We start from the raw sequence: 6,419 nt of genomic DNA, 5'->3' as shown, positions 1-6,419 counted from the left end.
TATTAATCATATAAATAACTTAATTTCTCAGGTTTTAAAGATTAAAAATTCAACTAACATTTAAACAAATCCATAAATTAAGGAAAATCATTTCCTAGGCATATGTCCTCATTTTGGGTCTAGGAAACATTGAACCTACAAGACTTACATTTCAAAAAATGTATTTGTATAAAGGAGAGAATGTTCCAACATGGGAGTCAGTCCACACAATGGACTCATAGAATGAAAATCCCTCTAAACAGCACTCTGATCTCAGAATCAGCCCTTAAGGCATTCTGGTCTGGCTGGAAAGCCCATGAGAGCATTTTAGGTATGGAAAGCCAAGACACTATGGTAAAAAATGTCCTACATGAAGGATCTCTGTGAGTGAGACCCCATTGGAAAGAAGTGACCATTTAAGAAGGATGTACTTTTCTCTGAAGGGAAAACAGAACTTCCACTTTGCTTACGGCCTTGTCTAAACACTGAAGGAGATTGTGGACTCAAAAAGCTTCCATAGCCTAGGCAGCTCATGTCAAGAGCCTCAGAAGGTCACTGACGCCATAATTGTTAATTGTTAAATTAACAACAGGAGTCACTGTGTACTTTCTTCCTATGCAGGATCTCTGTCTTCAATGAGTTGTATTATAAGAATTAACTGTAAAACTCATTCGCTAACAGTGTGTGTGTGTGAGTGCAAATTATTGAAATCTCTATCTAGTATAGAGTTGGTCTTCTGTGTATAAAGTTAATTGAAAATGAATCTTAATGGAGAATGGGACAGGGAATTGGAGAGAGGATTAGAGGGGTTGGGAGTGTGGGTGGGAGGGCTAATATGGTGGGAAGAATAACTATATTACTAAAGTTGTACTTATGAAATTTGTACTCATTAAATAAAAGGTTTCTTTGGGAAAAATGTATTTGTATAAGGCCATAAATGTGTTTGTATAAGGCAGAATGTGGAACCTGAGGCTGGAGTTATGTTTGAATCTGGGATTTTAATGTTTCCTTTATTAGCTGTGTGACCAGTGATAGATAACCTAACTCTACATGTTCTTCTCTTGTAAAATGGGAGTAAGAATAGTACATGTCTTAAGGGCTTGCTTCAAGGACATATTAAAAGGTTCATGAAAAATAAAAGACAAGAATATTTTGGTGCAAAAAAAATGAAATCCATGCATATGAAGGTTTTCAAAAAGTTCATAGGAACTGTGCACTATAAAAAACTAAGAAACTGGATTTCTAAATTTGGCACCAAAATAGAATTATATTTTAGTTTTAATTTCCATGAACTTTCTGAAGTACTCAGATATGTGGAACACAATACTCTAAGCCCTTTGATGAAATAAAACATTGTGTTCCATATACCTGAGTATTTCAGAATGTTTGTGGAACTTGAAACTCAAAGATAATTTTATTTTCATGCAAAATTTTGAAATCCATGGCTTAGTAACTGGTGATTGATTTTTTTAATGCTCCCATGCATTTGCATAGGGGCCCTTTGATATCTCCTCTGGGTACTGGTTTTTATTTTTATCACAGTTCCACATCAGAGATGAAATGCTCCTGCCATTCTCATTACAAAGGTTGCATTCATTTCTTGATTCGCAATTGCCATGGGAAATTGGAGAATTCATTTCATGGGCATGCATTGCAAAAGAATTGAGATTCTTTTGCAGTGCATGGTGTTGAGCTCTCCAATTGAGATTGGATGTTGCTGAGATCAAGTTGAAAACATGTGTATGGCAAGGACGTCAACAGTCTTAGGATTTAGGGAAGGAGGAGTGCTGAACCTTTATTTAAGCTGGAGCTTTCACTGCATCTAAGAATCAAAGTGGTAAGTGGATTAGTACTTTTGTTAAATCAAGAACTCAATACAGGGGTAGGTGTTGTAGCATAGCAGGTTAAGCCACTATCTGTGATGCAGGCATCCCGTATGAGCACTGGTTTGAGTCCCTGCTGCTCCACTTCTGATCCAGCTCCCTGTTAATGTGTCTGGGAATGTAGTGGAAAATGGCCTAAGTGCTTGACAGCTGCCAACCAAGTGGTTTCGGCCTGGCCTGACCCCAGTTGTTTTCAACATTTGGTGAATAAAACAGCAGATGGAAGGGCTGTATATTTCCCTCTCTTTCTGCATTTCAAGTAAATAATAAATCTTTAATAAAAAAGATCTCAAAATCCCAAAATAAAATAAAAGTAAAGGGTTCCCTTAAACCTACTGCAAACTTCAAATCTGGCAGTGTAAATTTCTTTTGGAGATTTATTTATTTGTTTATTTGAAAATCAGAGTTACAGAGAGAGGAAGAAAAGGAATGAGAGAGAGAGAGAGAGAGAGAGAGAGAGAGAATTGAAAGAGAAGAGATATCTTCCATCTGTTGGTTCATTCCCCAAATGGCTGCAACAGCCAGGGCAGGGCCAGGCTGAAGCCAGGAGGCAAGAACTTCATCTGGGTGTCCCAATGGGTTCTTGGGTGCATTAGCAGCGAACTAGATAGGAAGTCAAAAAACCTGGACTCCAACCAGCACCCATACTGGATTTGCAAGTATTGACTTTACCTACTATCCCTGAATGCCAGCCTCTGGCCATTTGAATTTTTAAAAATAATTTTTTAATATTTTAAAATTCATTTGAGAAGGAGAAGGATGAAAGTGTCAGAGCAGGAGCGAGTGAGTGAGTTCCCAATTTATTGTTCAATCCCTAAATGCCTGCCCCAGTCAGAGCTGGGCTGGAGCTGAAGCTGGAATGCAATCCACATCTCCCATGTAGATTATTTGAGCTATGATTATTGCCCTCAGGATATACAATGACAAGAGTCTGGATTCAGGAGGCAGAACTGGGCATTGAACCCAGGAACTCTAATATGAGGGGCTGGAGCCTTCATGGGAAGGCCAAATGCTGGGTCCCCCAGAAAGCATTTAAATTTTGCATAATTCAATTTATTCACATTCAAATCATTATATTCAAACAACGACAAAGCCTTATTAATTACTTGTGTTTGCTTTTTAATTGCCAGTTCAGAACTGAAGGATAATACTTTGCTCTGCTTTGCCTTCCTGGTTTGGCTGACAGTCCTCTGACCCCAGAAATCTAGAAGAGGAAATGAAAGGGTATAATGGACCAACACATATTTCTTGTTTTGCACTGGCAGCTTTTCAGGTTGTTTATTTTGAGTAATATACAATATATGCAGATTGTTAACTACATCAAGATGTGCTTAGAGAGAGTGGTGATAACGTTAAGAACATTCCCGCCAGAGAGCTAATACATTGTTCAAACCTGTTACTTAGGTATCAGGCCTATTCCTACTCTGGTCAGGTTCAATGGGCTGATTTCTTCATGATCTAAACACTTTGAACTGGAAATGTGATCATCCATTACTGCCCGCTTTTATCATCCTCTGAAATTGTTCTCTTGACACTGTTTGAGAAGAATCTGATCCTGACAGACGCCTTTGGACACATCAGTTGAGAAAAGGATATATCTGCATTTTGAAAAAGACAAATCATGGATTGTTTTGAATCTTATTCCCCCTAACATGAATATTTATGTTTGATAAATATTCACTCGTGGCTCTTTTGATGTGTGTCCCACGTGGAGATTCTAAAATTCAAACTGGAACTTTTAAATCTCTTCTGTGAATGAAAAGCTTTCTCCATCAGTTCTCAGAGCATCTGTAGATACACCTTCATTGTTCTCACACCCACCTAAGACCTTTGACTTGGCCTAGGTCTGCCTCTCCCTTGGGTCTGAGAAAAGGAGGTCATTCAGCATCCCACATGCTCATGGTGCTGAAGTGGGGGTAGAAACAGAGGCAAATATAGAAAAGGAAATTTCCAATGTTTGTGGAGTATACATTCTAAAACTGGTAAAGCTTAGTTTTTAAAGAAACTTTACTAAGAATGAAAATCAAGAGAACTGTGGGACCTTTTTGGGAAGAAACAGCATAACTTAGCATTCATATTATCATTACATTAACTATTCCAATGACAAACTATTAGATTAAAAATTATAAATGTAGGTATTAGACTATGTTTCAATTTTTTTAATGTTTTCAACCGATGTTTTCATTGTACTATTTCTTTCAAACATGAAAAATGATGACTTAGTCTTCTGATGAGTTAAAATTGTGTTCTAACAATTAGTCCTGAATTCTACCACACACTCTGCCATGAATAGTGCCACCTCACCTCCACTCTCAAAGCATAGGAAATTTGCAATTCCCTCCAAGGATTATAAATGAGTCCCTTGCCAAGCTGCCAAAGTAAATTAACATGATTTGAATTTTGCCATAGTATCTATCAGAAATTCAAATGACTAGTAATTAAAGCAGTCCTTGCTCTCTTGTGGCTCATACAGCGTGACAGAGCAGTCCTAATATGTCACCTCTCTAATTCGTCTGTTTTATTGTATCCAGCTGGGCACTGGGTGACTTATTCTGTAGAGTGCCTTATAGGCTGTTCAGTTCTAAAAGTGAAATATACAAAAAGTAGTGGGAAAGTAAGATGGAAAGAAAATGTATATCTTCTGTAAAGTCTGTTTGAAGTCTGCGCAGATGTTTCTCAAAGCTATTCTGTACCCTAGAATTTTATCAGAATGGAATTTTCAGTGGTAAAGTAGTTTGTTGTCATAATAGAAAATTTTAGGAGTACACAATACACAGGACAACGTCAAGAAAATAAAAGAAAGACAAGAAAAAGAAAATCACATCCAGAGACAAGCACTATTAATATTTTGATAATTTTAATTATAACCATTTTCTTTACATATTTTATATGTTTAGAAGTAAACAATACATGGTGGGTTTTTTTGTCATAATGAGCAGAGAAATATTACAAAACTTTGATGGAAGTTGTTACGCAGAGGGGCTGATGCTAGCTAATATATTATCTTTCCTTTTTTAAATTTTTTTTTATTTTTGACAGGCAGAATGGACAGTGAGAGAGAGAGAGACAGAGAGAAAGGTCTTCCTTTGCCGTTGGTTCACCCTCCAATGGCCGCCGCGGCCGGCACGCTGATCCCAAGGCAGGATCCAGGTGCTTATCCTGGTCTCCCATGGGGTGCAGGGCCCAAGCGCTTGGGCCATCCTCCACTGCACTCCTGGGCCATAGCAGAGAGCTGGCCTGGAAGAGGGGCAACCGGGACAGAATCCAGTGCCCCGACCGGGACTAGAACTTGGTGTGCTGGCGCCACAAGGCAGAGGATTAGCCTGTTGAGCCACGGTACCAGCCATATTATCTTTCATAGTTAGAAAAAGTCAGAGATTTAGGTCATTGAAAATGAATTTCAAAGAATTAGAGAGAATGTTTGCATGTCATGAGGCAATGAGAATGCTTCCCACTTTTCTCCAAGAAAATTTGATTTTATGTATTACTGGGAGAAGATGCAGAGACTGGAGAAAAGAAATTTGTGGTTTAGTTAATTCTCTAAGCCCAGTGTCATAACTGCATTTATAAGAGCGGGAATCCAACTTAATTAAGTAGGATTTTAAATTATCATCAAATACAGTGCAAGTCTCTAGCACAACTCTGGGGAAGGATGTAGCTCAAGAAACACATTTTTTAGAATTAGGGAGGAAGGACCCAGAGGTAGAAGAGAAGCAGTTGAGAAAGCCTGACTTAAAGATTTGTTTCCAGGTCTCTCACATGGGTGCCAGGGACCCAATGGCTTTGGTTATTACCTGATGCCTTCCAGGGTGCACAATAGCAGAAAGCTCAAATTGGGTACAAAGCTGGGACTGCAATCTCAGGCACTCTGATGTGGGATGCAGCTTCTTAAATGCAAGGCTAATGCTTACCCTTAAGATGGTTTTCTATGTTTTTTGGCTCCTCTTCTATGTAAGGAGTATATTTTTGCAGTCTATCAAGGTTACCAAACAATTCTGCAAATGTTTGCTTCATGCATTCTGTATTTTAAAAAGTTTTCTCTTATGCTGAAACTTAAGGGTAAAAGCTCTGGGCAGGTTATTGAATGCATCCCTAAACAAAAGATCCAAGGCTGGGGGTCATGTTGATGTGGTCGCTTTTCAATCCCTGGGTCATCTAGCATGTTCATCTAATTCCAGGGTGACCTGAGGTGCTGCGAAGGGATTTCTCCCCCTTGACCTTACTTCCTTTCAACTTAATATAAAATACAAGAAAAAGTAATACCACACTTTTTGTGTCTGAACCTATATAGTATTGTGGGAATTACCCCTCTTCCGTGTCAAATTGTGTCCTCTTATGTTGTGTGCTATTCCATGGTGGAGTTGCAGTTTCTATTGAAAAGAGATCCAGGTAAGGATGGGAGCAGCCCACCCACGCAGCTTCCCAGGGGTCACAGGCTGCCTCCCATGGGCCTTCCAAGACATCTCCACTGGGGCACCATGGAACCACTGCTCCTTTCAGAATGAGTGGCTCAGTAAAATAGTACTGAATTTCCTTCTCCACCCATTCAGATGTCTT

This window comes from Lepus europaeus, chromosome 3 (genome assembly GCF_033115175.1).
Source record: "Lepus europaeus isolate LE1 chromosome 3, mLepTim1.pri, whole genome shotgun sequence".
NCBI lineage: Eukaryota > Metazoa > Chordata > Mammalia > Lagomorpha > Leporidae > Lepus > Lepus europaeus.
The sequence above is the reverse complement of the archived record's forward strand: the minus strand, read 5'-3'. Positions refer to the sequence as shown.